Raw genomic sequence first — 24,732 nt, forward strand, 5'->3', positions numbered from 1 at the left:
CAGCATGGAGTAGTAGAGAGCTGGCCTCAAAGCCAAAAAGAGTTAGGTTTGAGTCTTATGTATGATACATTATCCAGGGACTGATTCAACAGCAGTCCAATGGCTCACTCAGAAGCTAAGGGTTCGAATAAGCATTCCCTTTTGTGTGTGTTTGTGTGTGTGTGTGTGTGTGTGTGTGTGTGTGTGTGCGTGCATGTGTGTGTGTGTGTGTGTGTATGTTAAAATATCCTCAGGTAAAAGTAGTCTCCAAAGCAGCTGAAAGGCTACTGAGGAAAGTAAAGGATCCTAGTAGAGACAGGGAGCCATTGGAATTTACAGAGTTGGGGGGATGGGTAACACAATCAAGCCTTGCATTTTAGGGAGATCACTTTGATAACTAAGTGGAAAATGAGTAAGTTGAGGAATCAAGAGGTTAATGTGTTTGAGGAAGTATGATCAGTACGTATGTTGAAGCCCCTAGAATTGGGGAGAAGAAAAAGACTGAGCTAGGAACTAAACTCATTGAAAAAAAAATGTTTCCTGGAAGTCAATAGACAACTACCATAATCTTAAGGGACTGAATGAACTTCAAAGGAGGAAAGGTTGCTTAGTGATCCTGGAAGTGGCAGTAGGAACAAGGAATATTCCAACTCCTCCTACTCAACCAAAGATAATAATAAGATGCAATGAATACTAGATTTGGAAAGACAAAGCCTTGGCTCTGCTCTGGATTTTGATCCCACTAAGGTATATGACTTTGGACTGGATATAGTTGACCCTCTGCTTAAAATTTACATACCATAATATATTATTCTCTGAGTTTTTCTGCCATTTTCTCACCTTTGGTATATTAGTCAGAATACATAAATATGTAAAATATATAAAAACCTGACTTCAACCTACCTTCACTGTTGGATTTTTCACAGAGTATGCCCTTTCATTTTCTTTTTCATTTCACATTTAGGGAGATAAACAGTCTATATTTGGAAACAGATTATTTTGTTTTCAAACTAATGCGGTACAACCTATTTCATGGGCTTCCATAACCTTAGAATTCATCACCTAGTGGCCAGTCCAGGTTTAGCTAAGTTGGTCTACACTCCTGTTGGCTGGACCATACTTAGAGCCTTTCTAGTTCGACAGACTATGACATGCTTCCATTCCACGAGCAGAACTACCAAAAAAGCAGAGTCATATGTATTCTATGATTGGACATCAAAGAATAATAGACTTAGAAATGGGTTATGACATCCAATACCCTCATTTTATGGATGAGGAGAATCAGGCTCAGAAAAGTTACCTTGACATGCCCAAGTTTACACAGGGTGTAAAAGGCAGAGCCACAGTTTGAACCCTGGCCCCTTGACTATAAACTCAGAAGTCTTTCCACTGCCCAATGCTCCCTCTCAGAGTATCTCTTCACATCTGCTTGCCTTATAGGATTGCAGGATCATAAAACTAGAACTCGACTCACCTCCTCTTGGCTCTAATTATTATTGCATAGTGGTTTGCATGTTGTCTTCCTCTTTGTTCTCCTCTCTCTCCATTAGATTATGAACAGAAACTAGTTTTTTTTTTGCCTTTCTTTGTATGTTCTGGTGCTTAGCACAGTGCTCCGTGCTTAATAAAGGCTTGTTGACTAGACTAGACTTAACTTGGTGAGTGCCAGTAACCCTAAAAGGCTTCAAATACCAGCCTGATGACAGACTCTGCCTCCTACGTGGGGGCCCTGCCTGGGTAAATTCATCATCACAAGGTTGCCCACCAGATGATGATTTCTTTTTCAACCACATCAACTCAAGAAGACCACGTACTAAGACACATTGATTGAAATAATGCCCGAGCCAAGAAAAATCATGGATCCTAGAAGTACAGGCATAAATCACTAACCTAGGAGATCTAATTTTTTTAATCATTTGGGGGACAAAGATGGTGCTCCTTGAAATGAAGTATACGGAATTAAATTCTCATTTAGAGCAAGTATAGCAAGGGGAAGCCCCTGCCTTGATAGTACCATCTCCAGGGGAAAGTACTATAGTTGAGCCATATGCTAACAATTTAACTCATAAAAACATTGTGTACATTTTGTGTCTGGGGTTTGTATACCTAACAAATTGGCTTAGCAAGTGCATATGTTTGAGATAAAAGATACCAAATCTTTTTTGCTGTCAGGAACATGGAAAAACTGCAGGGTTTCATTTCTCATGCCAAGGTGTGAACATTCACAAGGCCTGTGCTCAGTTCAAGATGAATGGCTGCTTGCCTCTCTGTCTGGGTGACTTTTCAGTAGCCTTTAGTTTAGCTCCTATAATTTCAGCTCTTGGTGTTAAAAAAAAATTATTTTTCAAGGAGAAATAAGGAAGATTGTGCTCTATAAGTACTGGCATCTATCCCATTCACATTTATTCTGCTCCTTTCTCTTTCCTTGGAGCACATCTGTCTTCCTACTGCTCCACAAAGGAGATCATATGTGGCATACAAGGAAAAGCACTGAATTGGTTATTTGGAGACCTGGGTTCTCATGATTCTCTCAGTTACTACCTAGGTGACCTTGGCCAAGTTATATCTTTTCTCGGCTTCTATCTCTGAAAATATCCAAGGTTGAGCTAGATGCAGGGTTGTTTATCTGGAGTGCTTAAATTTTTTTTAAGATATTTTGATAACTATTTTAGTTATCAAATTAGTCCCTTTGCAATCTTCTATATATTATTTTATACATTTAAAGACATTATTCTAAGAAGGGTTCCACAGGCTTCACCCAGACTGACAAAGGGGTCCATGATGCCAAAAAAAAGTGGGGATGAGAACTCCTGAACTAAGTGATCTCCGATGTTCCTTATAAGTCTAAAATCCTATAATTTTATAGCAGTAGGCCGAAGGAGGACCTGCCTGAATTCAGTGGAACAAATTAACACAGAGAATGGAAATGAGAGGTATGGTATACCTACCTCCACAGTCTGGTAGCACCAGCCTTATCTCATACTATTCCCCTTTCGGTGTCCTATGTTCCAGAAAAGCTATTCCAACCCCTTACGCTCTCCTTCATTTTTGCCTTGCTAACTTTGGTCACAATGCACCTAAACACAGACTCTTCCTCTGTCAAATTCAAATTCCTACCCATTTCTTCCATCCTTACTCAAAGTCCATCTCCTCCAGGAAGCTCTTTCTGATTCTCCCACCTGGTAGCGATGTTTGCCTAGCCTTGGCTTCATATGACGTTTTGTATTTGTTAGGTACTTGTCATATATTGCTTTGTATTATAGCTATTTCTATATAGGTCCTATTCTGCTACTGTAAGCTTCATGAGGGCAGGGACTATATCACATTGATGTAGATACAGATACATACACACAATCATTCAGGCCTTCAAATATTTATTATGCGTATGCTATACGTGAGGCACAGTGATGGATAGTGACAATAAAAAGACAATGAACAAACAAAAAACAGGTCCTGCCTTCAAAGACATCACATTCAACTGGGGAATATGACATGGAAACTGGCAAATAAATATAAAGCAAGGAGGGAGAGAGCACTGATAACTAGTGGCATCAGGAATGACATAATATAGGACAGTAGTATCAAATGCACATAGAACTAGGGACCACTGATCCTGTATACAAAAGCGTACCTATTGGGCAACTGTTGACTTAGTTTTAAAATGTAGTGTTATATATGTTTTGTTTTGTTAAATATTTCTCAATTGTATCATAATCTGGTTCAGGCTTCACTAGGGAGTATTAGTGTTGCTGGTCATGTGCTGGAGGGGTATTAGACACCTCCACTGTAGGAAATGGCCCCAGAACAGACCCTTGAGGAATATAAAATTAAGTGTAAACATGATGTCCCCCTGCCCCAGCAATCTGTGCATAATAGACACTTAAATGCATGCTAATTTTGATTTCTTTTAGACTCATCATTCTTTTATTTACAATAATAATAATAACTAATGCTTCTATAGCTCCTTACTCACAAGAGCCCAGTGTGGTAGGTAGTTTAAACACCAGCAACTCCATTTAATATGTGAGGAAACTGATTTTGAGAGAGGCTTAAGTGACTAACTCAGAATACTACAACCAGTACACATCAGACCCAGGATTTTAACCTTATGTCTCTCTTGACCGCAGGTCAGGCACTTCCTCTATTACTACCCTGCGCTCTTCTTTTAAAAGTCCCCGGACACCTGGACTGCTGCTTGTTTTCATGGTAGATCTCAGCTTCTTCGAAGCAAAAGACTGTGTGTTTGTTTTGTTCGGTATCTAGAATACCACTGGAACTTCCTGAACCAGCTTTGCTCCTATTGGCAGTAACATGCCATGAGATTTGGGCAAACAAGTGTGTTATAAGATCCGACCCAAACCTCCCCTAAATTCCTAGCTAAGCCTTTTCTTCGAGTTTAAATATTTTTCATTCTTAAGGTTTGGGTTTGTTTTGTTTTGAAAGTCCATATTCTTCCACATTTCCAGGGTACTACTTTGACTGGAGGCCTAAAGGATGACAGCTATTGAGGAGATTATTCTAAATGGTACAACAAAAAAATTTTTTAATCCCTTGAAAAGGCCTTTTCCCCCCCGATTTCAAGCCCAGTTTTGCAGACTCAAAGGTCATTTCTACAAAGACAAAGCAAAGCAGACCATATGCAAAAAGCTTTTCCCAAATGGAATCGATTCTATAATCCTTGCGTGTACTTTGGAAAATCACCGGGGTGCATTGCCAAACTTCCAAGGTATATTTGAGACAAATGATTAGAAAGTTTCTGCTAGTTGGTGCAGTGTTGAAAGGATCAAATGGTGGATACTGTTACAAATGAAACTGCATAAAGCTCATTCCAGGAAGAGCTCAGAACAAATTATTTTCATTTGGTGGCCCCTGAAAGGCCTTGGCTTTTGTCCCAGCTGCTCCTCTAGCTAGCTGTGGTGACCTTGAGCAAGTCACAGCCTTCTTGAGCATCAGCACCTTCACCTGTGCACTGGGGGAGAGGTGGAAACGGAAGGTCAGACTGGATGAGTGCAAAAGCCCCTCCCTCCCAGTCTATTTCTTGCCAATATTAAAATATGCTGCACCTCCTGTCACCAATGTTAAAAAAAAGCCACAGACATCTACCCCCAAGATCAAAGACAAAAAGAAAGATCCCATTCAAAATATGTGTAATTATATAACAAAAAAAAATCTAGGAAAAAAAGTGGATACCCATTGATCAAATCGTGCTACGTGAATGGAATGGAATTCTATTGTGCCATAAGAAACGAGAAATATGAGGAATTAATTAATTAATGGAAAACACAGGCACTGATGCAGAGAAAAGTAAGCAGAATCACAACAATACATACAATAACAAGAGGTAGGGATGGGAGGGGTAGGAAAGGGAACAAGAGAAAAGCGCAACTGAACTCAGATTAACTGTACTGATCTTATACCCAGAAAACAGATGATAAATTCTGCATAAACTTGTAACAACAATTCTACTTGCTGCTACTGTGGCTGTGTAAGACCAATAACACCAGCACACAGGAGGGCTACTAGCACAGGTTCTTTGATCTGCTTTTCTAAGGAAAGCAACTTTTAGGGGCTCACAATTTCACTTTAATTAAACATACAAATATCATTCACTTAGTTCAGGGGGGAAAGTCAGCACCTTGAACTTCAGAGAAAACACAAACAGAAATTACAAACAGAGCAAATAACACAAATCAACAAGCAGGCTTCTAGCTGTCTGACCAAAGCTATACATATACAGTTACCACAGAGAGAAGCACCAACATCTGGGTTTTTCGAAGCTGGGGGGCTCTTTAACAGCTACCCAGAGTCTCCACACCAATGCTCTTTCAATGAGTGAGCCCCAAATGCAAAACCTCTCCTCCTGCAGTTCTGAGAGTTCTCTTCTGAGTTCAATGGCTATCCTCTGGGTATATATACCCTTCTTATGGCCCAAGGCTTCACACCTCTCATGACCTAATTAGCAAAAGGGTGTGAGTCTTCCTACAAACAAAGGCAAGACTCAATCAAAGGCACTTGACTGCCCCAGTGCTGAGAAGCACTCCAAAAGAAAAAAACAGCAAAAAGTCCCACTTTGCTTGCCCTTACAAGACTACAGTTTGGTTTAGTTTGGTTGTAGTCCATTGTACTCCACAAGGACCAAAATGATGTCACTGTGTTGGGGTCAAGTGTGTCCTACAGTAGCTGATCAGACTGATATAAGCCCAGAAAGCTCTACCACAGATTGGGCACAAATAGTCCCTATAAACACTTGGAGTGGAGATGTCTCTAAATTTGCACATCTTTCTTTTGAGCTACTGCAATTCTGCTTTGCTCATAGAGCACACCACCTTCTTCGATGCAGGCATGCCATGGTAGGCAGTCCTTTGCCAGCTCACAATTAATTCCAAAGTTCTTCAGAGAGACTTTGAGAGTGTCCTTGTATCCCTTCTTCTTATCTCCATGTAAGCACTTGCTTTGTGTGAGTTCCCGTTGTCTTTTAGGCAAACGTATATTTGGCATTAGAACAGTGTAGACTACAGACACAGAGTGTCATATATGCTGTCAGTCATTTTATCAGTTGTTTTTACTTAACTATTTAACTTTGTTACAAGGAAAGGCTCACTGTGTCTGTTAATGAAGAGAGGAGCATGCTGGAAAATGCCAGTTTAAAAAACCAAAACACATCAATAAAACTTACCCACTCCCTGGGACACCCTCCCCCAAAAAAGCCAGAATGGTAGTGTTGGTCACGGTCATTTTTAGAAGCCCATTCCACTTTGCCAGGAATATAAAACACTCACGCTGTGACTAAACCATCCCAGTACTGGAAGGTTCATCTTCAGTAATGTTCTCCTAGGCATGATCTTGTATGGCCAAGAGTTAAACATATAATTGCTACTTTAGCTAGCATCATAAAGAGAGCCTCTCAGAAAGAGTTTACTCTGCAATTTTGTCTTGGAATTTATGGCTCAGATTTTTTATTTAGTTGGTCTTTCTAATACCTGCCTGCTACTCAAATTATACCAATGACGATTTGGTAATGGAACTGCTACATGATGAGAACTAGACAGCCGAGACACTGGAAAAATTTTTTAGTCATTAGAAAATGCATGAGTAACTTTTTTTCTTCATCTTTGGAATTCAGTGATGGCATTAAGAAAACTCATTCCTGCAACCTAACCAGAAACATAAACGCTTTCATGTGGGCTGCTAGAGAAGAGTCATTCAGGGTATATAAACTGCTGTTTGAGTCACCAGGCCTCCTGAAATGAATTCAGTAGTGGTCCATGAAATTTAGACCAGTGCGACCTAAGGGAAGATCTCATTAGCTGCTCCTTGAGGGTGAGGGTGACCTCAGCAACTTTGAACACTATTTAACCACATCTGAAAAAGAGTCATGAAGTTCAAATATTCTTAATTTCCAAGCGACTAAAATGATTAAATGCATGAGAAGGGGAAAGATTGACAACCTGAACTCTGGAACCATGAATAAACTATAGTCTATTCATCAAAAGAAGAATAAATTTGAGTGGTAAGAGAAAGACTCTGAATGTAACCTTTCAAGCCTCAGTTTCTTCATTTGTAAAGTAAGGGGGTTAGATTAGATCATTGAAATCTCTTCTAGCTCTAACATTTTATGATTCTATTAATACGCATCATGTACAAAGGTAAAGATAACTTGAAGCTATAATAAAGCTTCCAATCTTGGCCAAAATTGAAAATAGGCATATTTGATATATGTATCAAGTATCACTATTCACGCTGAGAAAATCTATTAGCAAACTATCTGTAGTAGAAAGTACGCAGGTCTGGGAGTCAAGAGATCTGGCCAGACTTTATTTCCAGCTCTGCTGTTTGGGAAGTCACTTAACATTCTGAGACTCAGTAAAATAAGGAATTGGACTATATAACTTGCAAGGTCCCTTCCAGCTCTAAAAATCTATAAATGTATGAATTATTTCAGAACCTTTTCTCATGCTGTCAACTCTCATTAGTTATTTATTTGAACCAGTCCTTTGACTTCTCTATAATCATTAGGGCCCAAATGGTTTTGAATCTTTAGAATGCTAGAATTTCATGAGCACTAGATTCAGAGTTAGCAAACCTCAGTTCAAATCACAACTCTGCAACTTGCCAGCTTTGGAAAAGTTATTTCACCTTTCTGGGCATCAGTCTCCCCCTCTGTAAGATAAGGTGGTTGGACTAGATGATTCCTAAGGTTCCTTACAGCTATAACTCTTGGGTTCCTGAGTCTCTCCTTTGTATTTCATGATACTGCTCTCTCTTAATTCTTACCTTTCTGTCCACTCCTTCTCCAACTCCCCTTTCATAGATCATCATTCATATCTTATTCATAACTGTGCATGTTTCCTAAGGCTCTACCCTGGACCCCTTTACCCTCTCTGTCCTGTTCTTTTGGTAATTTAATCTGCTCCCATGGTTCTAATTATTACAAATGTCTTACAGGACATTTCTGTCTATTCATCCCAAGGTCCCCTCAAACTTAATAAGTACAAAACTGAACTCAGTATCTTTCCCCCCAAATGCGTCTGTCATTTGGAGTTCCTTATTTCCAGAAAGGACACCACCATCCTTCCCACTCCCTCAAGTTTGCAACCTGGAAAATAATCTCAATTCTTGCTTTCCCTCATACCATAATCCAATCCGCCAAGATTGTCAAGTCTTATCAATTCTCTCTCCAAAAATACCTCTCACACCAGATCCCTCACTCCATTCACCTAGCCTCCACAGTAGTTTAAGCCCCTGTCTCTGTCCTGGACTATTCCAAGAGTCTCTTAAATGGTCTCCCTGCCCCAAAGTCTGCCCCCTCTCCAACATACCCTCCGTATAGTTACCAAATTGATAGTCCTAAACTATATACACACACACAAACACACACACACACACACACAGTGACACTGCTGCTCAAGAGGATTTAGTCACTCTCTACTAGCTCTATGATAAACTACAAAACTCTTTCTTTAACATTTAAAGTGCTACACTACATTCCAGCCAAACTGACCTACTGGCTGTTCTTCACACAGCACGTTCCATCTCCTGTCTCCATGGCTGGAATGCAGCTGCTTCTACCTTTAACTTCTTAGAATTCCAAGCTTTGGCTGGGCATGGTAGTACATTACCTATAATCACTGTTACCGAGTGAGGTCAAGACTGGACCACTTGAGCTCAGGAGTTCTGAGCTAAAGTAATATTAAAATTGATTGGTGAGCCCTTGTGAGCAGGAGTACCACCAGGCTCTGTAAGGAAGGGCAAACAATTGGAAATGGACACCCAATCTTCTTTCAATACCATCACCAAACACACACACACACACACACACACACACACACACACACACTCCCTAGCTTCCTTTAAGACTCATTTCAGGTGTAACCTCTTACACAAGGCTTATCCTGATCCCTCACCCCCTTACAGTTAATTCTTGGTGTTCCTAGAAACCACTTTGTATCTGCTGTATATGTATTTGATAGTTACTCTTCTGTGAATTTGTTCTTCTAATCTCCTTATAGACAGAGACTGTTTAATTTCTTCCTTTTTTACCCCTAGTACAGTGCCTGGCCCATAGTAGGTGCTTAATAAATGCTTGCTGATGAAGTCTTATAATTATAATGACCCAGTTACCAAGTTCAGCTCTGGAAAAGAGATGAGAAAATGCACCTCCTGTTCTTTGCAGAAATAATGCACCACCGGTGTATGGCAATGCACGTCATTAATTAGTTTGTGGATTAGCTTTTATCAACTGCTTTTTCCCACTCTTGGTTCTCTTTCTTTTTTTGATGCTACTAAGGATAGCTTGGAGAGAGGATGGGCATATGCAGATATGAAGATGAGGTAAAAACAAAAGATATCAAAAAAGGTAAAAAGAAATTCTTGTAGAACAAAAAGGTTCTGCATTGTTTATACTTAAGCAGCATGATAAAATCTAAGTCAACATTTTCTGACTGATACCCATAATCAAAACAAAGGGACTTGGTAAAATCTGTAACAAATGGTAAAGCCCATGATGGATCAACAGCTAGAACCCTGATTTCCAACTGTCAATCCTTCTTCCTTGTTAAGGATATTAGACTCTAAGAAGAAGCATATGTTAGCATATGTTCAGACTTGTCAAGAAACAGTTTAGGCATTTCAACTTTGCCTTTCACTTATGGGCAATAGATATAGGTGCCATTGTGCTTTCTGTATTTACTGTGATTTGCATGCTCCCTGCATCCAGCAGGAAAATCCTTTGAAATCCAAACACTTGGGCAGAAGTTGAAGGTCTATCCATGGTAGCACTCTGTATCAGAGAGAAGTATGATGAACATTGCCTCTTGGAGTGGACTAACCAAAGATCAAGATAAGAAAACTGGATTGCTTTCTGGATCCCTTTGATCAGTTCTTCAAAGTATGTGGCCTGGAAGTTAGTTCCTAGGTTACAGGAAAGATGAATATCTAAAGGAAAGCAGGATTGTTTCTCCTTTCTAGGATTCAGAGCCCTGGGTCATCTTTAAAGGGATATGGTACACAGGAAAATCACACATTATATTGTCATCCATGCACATGCACACATAGTATAGTAGAAAAAATGCCAGATTAATAGTAAAATGATCAGAATTTGAGTTCAAATAGAAGCTGCTTGCGTGGACATTTTTTTTAATATGTTGTTTTCTCACTTAAGATGTGAATTCCTGAAGGGCAGTGACTGTTTTTGTCTCTCTCTGTATTTTCAATGATTAGCGCAATGTCTAGCATCTACTAAGCTCTAAATAAATGCTTTTCAACTGACTGCTTCTTATTGCTTGTGCGACCTAGAATAATGTCACTCAGTCTTGCTGGGCTTCAGTTTCCTCACCCGAAAAAAGGAGATTGACTTGAATGACCTCTTCAATCCCTTCCAGCTCTAATTCTATGATTCTGTAACCCTAAAACATTTTAATTATAGTACAATAAGGTTTCTTTATTGGATTGTAGAAATGACCTTAGACACTCAAAGGCAACACTAGCGGAGCATTGTACTGGCAGGCTCCTCCAAGCTATGAAAGTTTTAAGCATGGGTCCAAGGATGGCTTCCGTGCCCTATGTCCAAGGAACAGCTTATCTCAGAAAGGCTCACTGCCAGCTTAGCAAGAAATTGACATATTTTGGGCCATAGAAACTCACAACCTTCATCTACTAAGAAATGGAGGATAGCGATTTGTATTGATTCAAAAATAAAAACTCACATTCCCATGATATTCCAGATCCTTCAGATATCAAAGCAAGAAACTAGGTCTACATAAACATCATGAACAGTCTTTAAAGGGGAAAGAAATGATAAAATGAACAATGTGTAGCTGGGTGGGGAGGCAAAAGTAGTGCAAGGGAGAAGAGGAACCCACTTTTAGCAGTCGCTGGTAGAGCCATCAACTTTTCTCCCTTATTTTCTATTGCCTATCTATCCCCACGATTGCCCAAGCTCCTGATATCACCATCTTTTTAAGGATGGTGCTCATCCCAATTTGCCAGCTCCAGCATTGTGAATAGAACTGGAAAGGTAGGTTAGGAAAGCTTTGAATGTCCATCTAAAGAGTTTATGTAGGATGGATTGAACAGTGGAAAGAAAGAAATGAGTCAGGGGGCTGTAGTGATAATACAGGTCCAGAATGATGGAGATTTGAACTAGGGACAATGAGAAATGAAAAGAAGGGTTTAGAAGACATTATTAGAAAGAATATTCATCTCTTGATGAAATGGGGAGAAGGACAAATTAAAGATGATTAGAAGTTTTCAAGTCTAACTAACTGACATAATGATGACAAAAATAGGTAAGGGAAAAGATTTGACTTGAAGAAAACACGATGAGTTAATTTTAGGAAATGTTGAGTTTTAGGTTATAATATTCTATGAGCTGGTAGAGCAAGTATAAGGTACTTAGAAGGTTTCAATAGTTTGGCCAGAGAGGTAGTGTGTGGGAGGCCAAATCATACCAGGGAAATTCATCTTGGGGGGGAAACAGTGGGTAAGTGCAAGGCTTTCTCTAGGGAGCCCTGAGGAAAACTGGAGCCAAGGAGTCAGATACTGAGGAATTAGCAACAAGAAGGAAATGATGTAGGAGTCAATAGGCTGACATTGCATGCCTAGGGTTCTGTAGGTTGTAGGCTGTCCTTTTTTTCCCCACACAGTCTTACTCCCTGTCTGTCTGCCTGTGCTTCTCTTAACCGTCTGAATGTATGCCCCCGATAAGGGACCCTTCTACCACAAGGGGTTCCCACAAGGAGATACAGCTATATAGAAAGATAGAGGAGGTAGTTGGTAATATAGATCTAGCACAGGGGTTCTTCACAAGGTCCACAGATAGAGTTATGTTGTCTGTGAATTGGCTGACTTTTTTTAATATTTTGATAACTGTATTTCAATATAATTGTTTTCCTTAACAATCCTATCTTCATCATAGACATTTAAAATCATTATTCTGAGAGGGAATCCATAGGGTTCACCAGAGTTCCAAATTGTTCCATGACTCAAAAAAAAAGTTTAAGAACCCCGATCTTGATTTTGAAAGAAACATCAGTGTCTGGACACAAAGATCACCCCATTTGTGTGTGATAGTTGAAGCTTGGCAATATACAACTCTAAAAATACCTTATGTTATAGCCATACATTTGGTCATTGATACAAGCAAAGACCAAATTTTCAACCAAAGACTTAGGAGATACTACTTCAAAGTATTTGTTCAGACAGTGTAAAAAGTGCCCTATAAAGAGTTAAATTCTACTCTCAGAAACTCAGTATTCGAATGGGTTTGTGACTTCAAGGATTGGGATGTTCCCTGCAATGATGCACATCGCAATCCATCCACAACTGCCTATCCTATGCCTCCTCCTTACAATTTTGTTTATTTTCAGGCATTGGCTGCTAGGAATATTGAATGTGGAAAGAACTGTCATAGGGTTATAAAAGTCCATTTTTTCAAAGATGCTTCTAATTCCTAATAGTCATTGGAATAAAAGAATCTTAGCAATGAAAGTAACCTCAGAGGTCCTCTAGTATGACTTCTAACCCCAATATGAATTGCACTGACAGAAGTCAGTCTGAAGGTTCCTACATCCTCCCTTTTTAGAGTCAACTAAAGTATCTGTATCTTCTAAGAAATTCAACACAACATGTTTCTAAACTAACACTTCACATTTCTACAGCATTTCAATGTTTCTGAAACCTTTCCCACAATACACCTGCAAGGTAAATAGTATAAATGTCATGATCCCCACTATATAGATAAGGAAACTTGGAGCAGTTAAATGAATTGCCCAGGTATGCTGATTCCAAATAAAACTACTCTAATTTCCTCTATCAATCAAACAATAAGCATTTATTAAACACTTACTACTATGTACCAGGAACTGTGCTAAGTGCATTATACTACAAACACTTTGGGATTTTGAGGGGTGGGAGGACAAAGTATCATGGAGCCAAAAGGGAACTCAGGTATCCCGTACATTTAGGTAGGGCTAAACATAAAGTATCCAACAGAGATGGTTGACCATCCCGTCACTCTTACCAGATTGTAGACATACGCGTATACTGGAACCAAGATTATCAGAAGGACATTTCTTTGCTTTTAGTCACTTGCAAAGACAGCAGCATAAAATGAAAAATGACAAAAATGATGATGCATCTGTGTCTATATCCAGCATCAATACAGAAATGGCTGGTGCCACCTATTGCTGAAAACAGAGAATTGAAAGAACTTTTTTTTGCTGATTTCTTTACAGTAGATATTTATTCTCTTGTTCCCTAAAGGCCAAAAAACTTGTTTAACAGAAAGACAGGAGAAGGAAAAGCATCCCACTCCTCCAATGTCACAGTGGCAAAGAAGAAGCCTATCAGGAGATAAAGCTGAAATAAGTACCCCATTTAAAGTTCAGATTAATAACTAGTGAGATTTGCATGTGGTTGATGAATTCAGATAGGCTTTGGGGTATCTTAAACCCTAATGCAAGTCATTTGGCAAAGTTCAGGCTTCGAACTTAGGCAAAATTCAGCCAGTTTATTCATCTGTAGGCCAGTGGAAGCACATAGTGAACACAGAAAGCAGTTGGATATTTTTGTGGTTCAAAGGTTCTGGAGGTATCCTAAGAAGTTGACCAGGGCAGGAATAGTTTCTGGAACTATGGTTTATTAGTTTCAGAGTTGTTTATTTTTTTATGAAATAAACTGTTCATATTTTTGCCATGTTTTAGCAATCACAGCCTTGATATAAAGAAAGTTTGTCTCTTGGACCAATATTGTGTCTTTAAAAAAAAAGAAAAAATAGTTCACAAGGATTATTCACCTGTTTTGCAAGGTCACGTATAAAAGCTAAATGGAAGTTTATACTTGAGTTTCTATCATATCAAATATCATATCCCTTGAAACTGGTTCTTGAGAATTTCTGGAAACTTGCTTCTTTCCCAATATTATTCTTTTGAAACCTTAGTTGAAATTGACATTTACATTAAAGGTAGCACTAGGAGGCTTATCCCAAATCTTGACCATTCAAGGTAACCAAAGAAGAAACCAGATCCTTTGTTTTCTGAAGAACTGCTGCAATAAGGGTGCTTTGATAAATAACAAACAGGAAACCCTGAGAGAAAGGTCTTCTGGGAGCCCCACAAATCAGTGATCTGGGCAAAGTGTACCATGGTGGAAAGAGTGCTGGACTTTGTAGTCAGAGATCTGGTTTGAAAAGCCTGGCTGCAATATTTAATAATGTCCCTTGGTCAAGGCACTTAAGCTTTCTGAGCCTCAGTTTCCACATCTATAGAATGAGAAATAACTCTACTACACAAAGGATTGTTATGTGCTTTCTTTGTAAACCTCTAAGCACCACTAAAATGTGAACTATTCATCATAATTAATATAAAAAGAGTTGGAATCTGAATCAAGCTGGTTCATATCTCTTCTTTGTCTTTCTTCTTTTCTCTCTTCACTGATTTACAACTCACATTCATGGAGAAAAACCTTAGCCAGGTTGTTATCTGCTTTAGCAGTTGATACTAGGTCATGGATAGCCTTACTGTGTTAAAACTGTATATTATTCTGGTCTCCCCTCACCACCACCATCCTCTTCCAGCCAATATAGCAAATTTATAAGTAGCCAGCATTAAGGGGCAATAGCAGAAGTAAGATTGCAACAGGGAACCCAGAAGTCACATGCAAACTGTCATAGAGATCAAAGGAGCATAATTTACAAATTACATCATCTATTAACCAAAAATCACAGCCTGGTAATATATGCTAAATCAGGGGAAGCTATCTAGGGCTAGACTTTGCTGTCAGGGCTTTTTGGTCCTATGATATATAAATCCCAGACAAATTCCAGACCTCTACACAGCAGATTAGAAAATGGTGCTGATAATTTTGAGGTGATGTAGACACATTAACTTTAAAGCTTTGCAGACAACTTTGAAGCGATTCGGTTATGTTAATGAACTAGCACCAAGATGGCACAGATAAGTGTTAGTTTATCCACCAAAAAACTAATGAGGCCTCAAACTCCTGCCCCTCTGAGGACTCTTCCATCTCCATCTGGTCCATTGATGCCTAGTGCTCCCAACTCTAATCCATGGTTATGTGAATGACACTCTGCCTCTCTCCCTCCTCATCCTCTTCCTCATGCTCCCTGCTTTCTTTCATCATCCCATCCCCTGACCCCACACAATCTATTAACCTCTTTTGTTACTTGTCTCTGTACTGTCTGTGCAATTTGCCCTCACACCATCCGTGCCTTGTTAAAGTATGATTACAGTCTTGTATCCTGCTGTCATCATAGTATTTTCCAGTAAGTACCCAAATAACCAAGCATTGCTGTTGTTCAGTCACATTTCAGTCATGTTCTATACTTTGGCAGAGATGCTGGAATGGTTTGCCATTTCCTTCACTAGCTCATTTTCCTTATGGGGAAATTGAGGCAAACAGGGTTAAGTGACTTGCCCAGGTCACACAGCTAGTGTGTGGGGCAAGATTTCATAATTTCATAAATTAATTATTAATTGACTTGTTAATGCTAATTAATCTCCAATTCAATCAATCAATAAACATTTATTAAGCATTTACTATGTGCCAGCACTGTGCTAAGTGCTAGAGATACAAAAGAGGCAAAAGACAGTCCCACCCTCAAGTTGCTTACAGTCTAATTGGTGAGATGTATTGAGCAAAGGGGATCTTCTGGTTGTCTTTTTTCACTCTAGACCAGTGCTTCTTAAACTGTTGGGTCATGCCCCACAGTTTAAGAAGTGCTGAAGGTTCATGAGTGGAAAAAGTTTAAGAAGCCCTGCTCTAGGCTACCACTCAACTCCATCCTCAACCCATGACTAAACTAATGATACTACAGAGGTTTTGTTCCACACCTCACTCCTACCATGGGTACTGTTGTGCACTTTAAAAAAACACACAGGATTCAGAATCAGACAATCTGGGTTCAAATCATGGTTCAGCTACTTACAGGTAGTGTTGCCTCTGAAAAATCATTTTCCCTCTCTGATTCTCAGTTTCCCTTTTTGACAAATGGAGGAATGGAAAATAGACTAGACAATCTCTAAGGGACCTTTCTAAAGTTCATGATCCTATGTAACTAGTATCCCCAATTTTAAAAATCAGTCCAGTTTTGAAAGAATTTGTTTGAAGAGCTGATGGAAACGAAAGAGAAAACTGTATTATTTTCATCTCGTCATAGTCTTTAATTCCTCCCATAAAGTAGAGTAGCTAGCATAGCATCATACATGTAATAAGGGCTTAAATGCTTGTTGAGTTGAGCTGAGTTGAATTAATGTCCTTCTTCAGTGCCTCACTGTGAAATGAATGCAACTCCATGTCTTTGAAGGCTATCCAGTAGAAAAGAAGCTTTGGCAGGTCCTCCACCAGGCAGGCTTTAAGCACACGGCCAGTAACAGACTATACCCATTGTCCAAGAACTAGCTTAACTCACTTCATGTTCAGAAGATTGTCCATCAAATATTAACAGTAGTAATAATAATAATAACAACTCCAATGCTAACAGCTAGCATTTATATGGTACTTTAGGGTTTTGCGAGGCTCTTTGCATACGATATGGGCAGGTAGGTAGTCCAATGGATAGAGTTCCAGGCTAGAGTCAGGAAGACTCTTCTTCCTGAGTTCAAATCTGGCCTCACACACTTACTAGCTATGTGACCCTGAGCAAATCACTTAACCCTGTTTGCCTCTGTTTCTTCATCTGTAAAATGAGTTGGAAAAGGAAATGGCAAACCACTCCAGTATCTTTGCCAAGAAAACCCTAAAAGGGGTCCTGAAGAGGACTAAAAAAAGACTGAACAACAAAATTGCATATCTTGCATTTTTTTAAAATAACATCAATTCACGAAGACCACACACTAAAGAATGATAGGGTTGCCATCTGCACAGGTAGAAGGTTGCGCACACCAACACAATCATTGATCCTTCAGATCAGTATGGAAGTAATGGCTGTCTACACAACATTAAGTCAAACAAAATGAACTTTAAACATTGGTCTGATATTAAGCATTTGAACTGTTAAGTTTACTAACAAGTAAGCTACCAAGTTTACTAACTATACTACACACACATGCACATGCACACTCACGCAAAGATTCAGTGGGGTTTAGGGCTGGCAAAAAGGAAGAGCAACATTTTGAAACACTATCCAGAAAAGGAAAATTTATGACTGAATTTGTCAAGAAATGCATTCTGCCTCTCTTCCCTATAGGTTTTAGCTTCAAGTTTCTAGTATACAATGTCCCAGCTGACTGCATGGCTCTTATATGTAATGATTTATTTACCATTGTCTCCCTCCACCCGTTTTAAATGGAAGCTCCTTGAAGGCAGGGGTTATTTTTGCCTTTCTTTGTATCCTAGCATTAGCACAATGCCTGGAATATTAAATAATTAACATGCTAATAATTAATTGATTGATTGTTGTTTTTCAGTTAGCTGGTTAATAGTAGCATCGATCATCTCTATAGAGAGCAGAATTACATTGTAGAAAGCATGCTAGACCTATACTCAGAATACCTGAATTTAATCTCTACTCTGAAACTTACTATGACTGTGGACAGGTCACAATCTATTAGTCTCAGTTTCCTTATCTATAAAATGAGGCTAATTAAGACATCCGTGTACTACCTAACTCACAGAGATGTTGAGCAGAAAGTGCTTCGTAAGCCTCCAAATGATATAAATATGTGAATTGCTATGTCTCTGTTACAGGAATGGGCTCTACCCTTTTTGCTTTCTTACCATTAACTTTAATTGGAATCCCTCTCCACTAAACTTCGATGATACCTTCCCTTCTTTCCCAGTATTCTTCCCCGTAATGCAAGGAAAGTAGACTTCCTGGACTTTATAGGATCGTGGGAAGGGCCTTTGGAGGCCGTTTATTTCAATTCTCATTTTGTAAAGGAGAAATTAAACACCCAGAGAAATAAGAAAAAGAGCCAGCTTTTGAATCCATGTCCTCTTACTCCGAATGCAATGCTTTTTCTGCAGGATTATAATGCTTCTCTATCTCCTTCAGGACCCCCACCCCCTCACCTACCCAGCAATATGCAGGCAGGAATGCACATGACAATTTCAGTGCCTTGCCTTCTCAAAAAAAAGGCTTCTTCCTAAGACAGCACCAGTGCCCTCCTCACCTCTACCCTCAACCTGAATCTGAAGAGACAGTAAGTTCCCACAACCCTTTGCACGCACACTTTGTTAAAATGAGTTGTGTTCCCAGTGGATGTGTTAATTAGATCTCCCTGTAGTCCAGCATAAAGTAAAATACTTGGAATTAACACATGTAGTAATGTACAGGCTTATCTCACACACTCACCTTTTCTAACCTTTTCAAATATAACAACACAGAAGCATGGGTTGGGGAAAGAGCATTTAGCAAACTAATTTGAAAATAGTAAAGGACAATGCCCAAATGAAGGAGGCTTCCATACACTGAGTAAGCTTTAAGCCTCAAGGCCAACCTTGTTCTTCACTGCTCATTCCCCCGACCCCCATTCCTACTTTCCAATAGCTTTTACTTGGTCATTAAAACCCTGCAAGAATTAGGCTAAGGGAATTTCTTGTACTAAACCCTTTTGATAAGAGCCAAATCCAACAGAAGAATTCTCCCCAGTTAGTCCTATTGGCTCTAACTGTATACCTCTCCCAATTGCCAGGAGCCCTCATTTCTAGTTTCTGTGTGATTAAGGTCTCTCTGTGTGTGTGTGTGTGTGTGTGTGTGTGTGTATTAAACACCATGATTGGGATACTGCAATATTTCTGAAGCAGGAAAAAGAATCTGTCATCTTGGACAGGCACCAAGATCATTATCATTTAATCACTTTTCTGTACTTAAACAGCAATAATAACTGGACTGTAAACTGGTGGAAACTGATTAAAGAGAACAACTTTAAAAAAAAAGACCAAGTCAAGCTTTCGATGTTAGAAGCATCCCAGCATACTGATGAATTCCTTTTTCAGACGGTGCCAACTGACAGAAACACAATAGCCCCTAAACAGCAAAATAACTATGTAAAAGAGATTTTGAGTATGGCTCAAGCTGCTTACTGATTAAATCTTTTGCACACAACACTCTCCCCAAACCTGCGCAGTCATTGTTCCTAGTAAAACAAGCCTTTGTTGACAACTACAGGCAAAAGATTCTGGCTGACCAAGTCCAAGGTTCTCACACAGCTTAATCGGAGGGGACCCGCTCCTTTTTCCAACACAAGATCGAGGAGGTTGTCAAAAATAAAGGGGGCTGGGAGGGCAGGAAGGAGGGTAACTCTTCTGCCTTCAAGGTGAGGAAGGGTCTGAGTGACCTCATGCATGAGGCATGTATGTGGGTGGTTTTCACCCCTGTGTCTTTCACTTATCGACATGGTAATTTTGAACTTTTCTCACTCCAAACAAAATATCAGGGACATGTTGTGTTTCCCCTTTCTATCCTGCCTGAGGTATGAGGGACTGAAGAGTTATCTTTTTTAAAAGAAAATCAAAGGTTTGATTACTGAGAATTAGTTTCTTTCCAAATACTGCACTAACTGTTCTCTGGTATGGGTGTGCCTCATTTTAGGAAAACTTAAAAATCTCCTGACTTCTCTACAATATAGCCTTTCCAGGTACCACCAAACCTTCAGTCACCTAATCTTGGAGTTATTTCTGACTGTCCCAACCCCCTCTCCAATCCACCCTTCCCGCTACTACCTTCCACCTCCAGGTGCCCCCCTTCCCCCCAACCCCATTCCCCACCAAACCGCAGCTATCCCTTCTAACCATCCCCTCCCCTCTATTTCCACAGCTACCACCCTAGTTCAAGGCTTCATTACCTTCTTGCCTGGATGACTGAAAAAGTCTCCTAAATGGTTTCCTTGCATCATACTTTTCTTATTTCTATCCATTCTACAAAGCACTACCATGTCATCTTCCTTGAATTCAGCTAGATCTGCTTATGTCACCCTGCTGCTCCAAAAGCCATAGTGACCTCCTGTTGCCTATGGATAAAAAGGTGCAAATTCCTTCTAAAATTTGCAATTTTACAATTTACCTCTTTTGAAATCTGACCCTAATCCCAGTAGTCTTCTCCTCTTCAATCATTCTAAACTACCCAATGAAACTGTGTGCTATGACTAACCTGTCCATTTGCTCACTTTGTTCCCTCCAAGTGGTGGGGGGGGTGGGGGGGATTGTCCTTCCAATTTCCACCCATTCTTTAAGGCTCAGGTCAGGCATTACCTCTTCTACGAAGCCTCCCCTGATCCATCTCTTCTACCAAAGCCATTCCTCAGCTCTCCCTCCTCTGAGCTCCCTCAGCACATTTTTTTTGGATATTTCCTACTATCACATCATGCACTTAAAATACAGTCAGGGCTTGCTCTGGGTAATAGCTCTATTTCTAAAAAGCACCATAACAATTTGTATGCTTAGACCGTAAGCTCCTTGAGGTCAGAGACGTACTATGACCTCAGGAAAGTCACTTAAACTCATTGGGCTTCTGTGTCTTCATTTATAAAATTAGGGGATTGAAACAAATGAATTTTAAAATCTCTTCCAGTTCTAATCTATGACCAACAACTTTGTCTCACTCACATTCACACGTACACACACACACACACACACACACACACACACACACACACACATAACCATGAATGCTAGTGCCTTTAAAGGAGTAGGCAAATAGAGACAAAACCGAAATTTCAAGACAGATAAATTATCCTTCTGCTCTCCTTCAGAAGAATTAAATTCTCAGAAGAGACATTTTCCTTATTTGTTTAAATTTTCTGTCTCCAGCACTGAACCGAGGGTCTTGAATACAGACTTTTAATAAGTGTTTATCTACTGAGTTGATTGGAAAGGGTGACTTGTCATTAGAAAGGGACAGTCCATTCTCCCAAAGAAGTCACTGGGAGGATTCCTTGAAATGTCAAGCTCCACTGACTGGGACTCCCAACCCCAAGAACTTTTCCTTTATGTAAATAAATAGCCATTGATGTTTGATCCTTTGGAAATTAAAATGTCTTAGTATTATTTTGAAAATAGTTTTGACCATATGACCCCTTGAAAGTATCTTTTAAGAGTATAAAGGAGTCCTGAGACCAAAAAGTTTAAGTACCATTATTGTAGAGCTACAAGGCCTAAGCTTTTCTGTCGTTTGGCTAATGCCTTATTTTCTCTTGTGTCCATAACAATAGACATATAATCACGGAGTTGGGAGGTACCTCTGATACTATCTAATGTGATCTGTACCCAGACAGGAATAGCCTTTTCATAACATCCCTGACGTGGCCACTTAACCTTCTTTTAGTGATTTCCACTGAGGTAGACAGAACCCATTACTGACCAAAATGGCCTATTTTATTGTTGCATTTGCTTTTTTCCCCAAGCTTTGACAACCTTAACCCTTATCTGAATTATTTGTGTATTTTATAAAGTAGCCACTAGAGTTGTTTTTGCATTATTTTTAAAATTATTCATCTGAAGATATAATCACTTTAATCCTGCCTGTTAGCATATGAAAGGAGAAGCTAGGTGGTGCAGTGGATAGAGCACAGGGCCTGGAGTCATGAAAACCTGAGTTCAAATATGACCTCAGACACTTACACCTGTGTGGGCCTGGGCAAGCCTCTTAATCCTTCTTGCCTCAGTTTCCTCATCTTTAAAATGAGCTGGAGAAGGAAATGGCAAACCACTCCAGTATCTTTGCCAAGAAAACCCCAAACGGGGTCATGAAGAGTAGGAAATGACTGAAAACTGAATAAGTGTTGGTGTATAGAGCTATAAAAGAGTATGAATGGGAATATCTAGCAATTATTTCCATAAAAAATCGCCATAGTATGAAAACAACAGAAACAACAACCACAACAATAGCCAATAATAATAATGAAGATTTCTGTAGCACTTTAAGGCTCGCCATGAACTTAACATAGACGATCTCATTTTATCCTCCAAATAGCCATTGGAGGTAGGTGCTGCTGTTATTCCCATTCTACAGATAAGAAAACTGAAGTTAAATGATTTGCCTAGAATTACACAGCTAGTGAATATCGGAAGTAGGATTTTTAATTCAGATTTTCCTGACTCCAAGCCCAGCATGCTATCTACTACGCCACTGAGCTGACTCTAGAGAATGCAGAAAGCCTCTGAGAAACTACGGGTAAAAGGGTGATTGAAGGGCAAATACCTTCAAAACCGTAAGACTAAGAACTCTGACACTCGGGCTTAATAAATTATGGGGAGGAGAAGCAGATCTGACCAGAGACTTAAGAGAGATTTTATGTGTGAGGACCTTGGACCACAGCTTCTGGGCAGGGATTACAGCAAGTTAAAGCCAGGGAAAACTCCCCTAGGTTCCATGTAGACCTCAGGATCCCACCAGGCACACAGTATCATTTGCCAAGGCCACCAATTCCTTATTTCCTATGAAAGGTGCATACAAGTTCCTAGGCCCACAAAGCAGAGAACAGCCTTCCTCATTAGATATTTCAGAACAAGGAATATCTTACGACCCATAGAGGGTTGTAACCCATGCTCCTCATACCTCCCCTCAAATCCTCTAACTCCAAGAGAAAGGCTGGGGGAGGGAGAGAAGGAGATAGTAAGTGAGAGGGTAGAAAAATGGATGGATCATTGGAAAAGTGTACTACCATATCAGACCTTGGAGGAAGGAGGAAGGTCCTGTACTCTTGAAGGCACTTATTGGAGGGCCAAGGGATTTCCTGAGGGATGGGGAGCAATACCCTCTTTCCACCTGTGTCAGTTCCCTGGAATAAAGTTCTATAACTTAACCCTAATTATATGGCCCTGCATACCATAAGAACAACCAGGTTGCACAGTAGATAGAGTTCAGGGCCTGGAGTCAGGAAGACCTGAGTTCAAATCCAGTCTCAGACACTTACTATCTGTGTTTCCTTGGGAAAATCACTTAACCCTCTTTGCTTCAGCTTCTTCATCTGTAAAATGAACTAGAAAAGGAAATGGCAAACTACTCCAGTATCCCAAAAGGGGTTATGAAGAGTCAGATACAACTGAAAAACTGAACAATACCCCATGGGTTTGAATATAGGCTACTCTGTGTATAGGCCACACCATATAAAGAACATTCTCTTTAAAAAAAAAAGACCTTCCCTAAAGGGGGTGGGGAACCTAAATAGGTATATGAAGAACAATTTACAAAATGTCTCCATAAATTTACTATTTAAAATATTATTTCTTTCAATTAAAAATGGTGTGGTATTGAAGGAAAAAGATACTGAATTTGGAGAAGTTAGGTTTGAATCTTTGTGTAATCTTGGGCAAATCATCTCCCCATTCTAGACCTACTAATCCTCATCTGTAAAATGTGGGGATCACCCTAGATCAGCAATTCTCAAAGTAGATAGTCTGTGAACTCCTGGGTGTCTGAGAGGTCAAAACTATTTTATCATCATTAATAATAACAACAATAATAAAGCTATTTGCCTCTTAAAATACTTCTGCCTTTTCCAACTACATTTCTATGTGAGGCCAGATTTTCTTCATATGATTCAACCAAAATGACATATTCCAAGAGACTGAATGTAGAAGCAGATACACGAATCTGACTGTCTTCTGTTAAGTCAGATATTAAACAATGTCACTCTTCTCATTAAATTTTTAAATAGTTATTTCAATTTAAAAATTTGTTTATGCTAACATGTGATGGATTTAATATTACTTTTAAGTGAACAATAAATATATACATTTTTAATTTATCAGTTGAATTTCTAATACAGTAAAAATGAATTGCTATAACCCACATAAACAAAAGCTCTTTAGAGTCCTCAGTAACCTTTAAGAGCATAAAAGAGCACTGAGGCCAAAAAGTTTGAGAACCACTGGCCACATGGATGATCTCCAAGGTCTACTGCAGTTCTCTATCCTCTGAACTATAACTAAGAATTATACTGCCCTGGTTCTAATAAAAGTCCCACTTTTCTCCCCAATCTGGCTTCCAAAAAAATTTCATGTGGCTTAAAATTGTTGTCTTACTAAGAAAATGACTACAATAATGACAGACACGAAGAAATATGTGATTATAAAAGGGCTAAAAACATCTTTGTTTGAAGAATACTTTAAGGTTTACAAAGAAATTTTTTTCATGAATCTCTTGCAAGGTAGGTTGTACAAGTATTTTTATCCCCATTTTACACATTAGTGTGTCTGAAGCTCAGAGGAGTTGAGTGATTTGACCAGGGTTACTCAAAATGTCAGTATTGGAACCCAGATTTAAATCAAGACTTCTCATGACTCTAAACCCAC

This window comes from Trichosurus vulpecula, chromosome 9 (genome assembly GCF_011100635.1).
Source record: "Trichosurus vulpecula isolate mTriVul1 chromosome 9, mTriVul1.pri, whole genome shotgun sequence".
Classification (NCBI taxonomy): Eukaryota; Metazoa; Chordata; class Mammalia; order Diprotodontia; family Phalangeridae; genus Trichosurus; species Trichosurus vulpecula.